Below are 806 nucleotides of genomic sequence, written 5' to 3'. Positions count from 1 at the left end.
ACCTGGTGGAAGCCTGGCTGAGAAATGGAAAGACAAATGCCTGATGACATCATTTTTACCCTCTGGATCCAGACACCCCTGAAGTCCACTGTACCCCCTAAGCTTTTTAAGTACGTGAGTCAATAAACTCCCTTTTTGTGTGTAGGCCAGTTTGCATTAGTTTTGGCCACTTAAAACAGGCAGTGATGACTAACATACGTATAATCCAGAGAATATTTTGCAACGTAAAAAAGTCTATAAAAACCAAGTGAAATATAGAATGGTAGGAAAATATTGCTAAGCGAAAACAGCAACATAGAAAGTTCTAGATCTGTAGGCAAATGAAGGAATTGAGAATGAGAGAAAGACAACTCAGTGGGTCGCAGCAAAAAAAAAATCTATTATGTAACCACAGCCTGGAGGGAGGGCCCCCCTCCCCGCCCCCGCAGGTGGTCATTACCACCACGTAGTAACTGTAGTAACTTGTAACTGTAACTTGGCACTTTAACACCCAAAGCAAGTAACTACGGGAAGAAAATTGTAGCCCCACTGCCGATAGTGGTCATCTTTGGTTGACACATTGCTTCCAACCCCTAGTTTTTACTTTCCTGAATTTAAAAAAAAATTGGACTTCATGTCCATGCACTGCTTTCAAAACCGCAGCTAAAACATAAAAGAGAAGAAACTACGTTGACGACAGGTGAGCGGGGAAGCCTGGAGAGGCCCTAAGTTGCTCAGAGAACTTGGGGAGGAAAGGAGGACGCCTGGGCCTCTCTCCTTCCTGATGGAATCTGGTCCAGTAGGTTCCAGTGACATCCCTGTGTCTC

Source organism: Crocuta crocuta, unplaced genomic scaffold, assembly GCF_008692635.1.
Source record: "Crocuta crocuta isolate KB4526 unplaced genomic scaffold, BGI_CrCroc_1.0 scaffold193, whole genome shotgun sequence".
Lineage (NCBI taxonomy): Eukaryota > Metazoa > Chordata > Mammalia > Carnivora > Hyaenidae > Crocuta > Crocuta crocuta.
Note: the sequence above shows the minus strand (reverse complement) of the source record.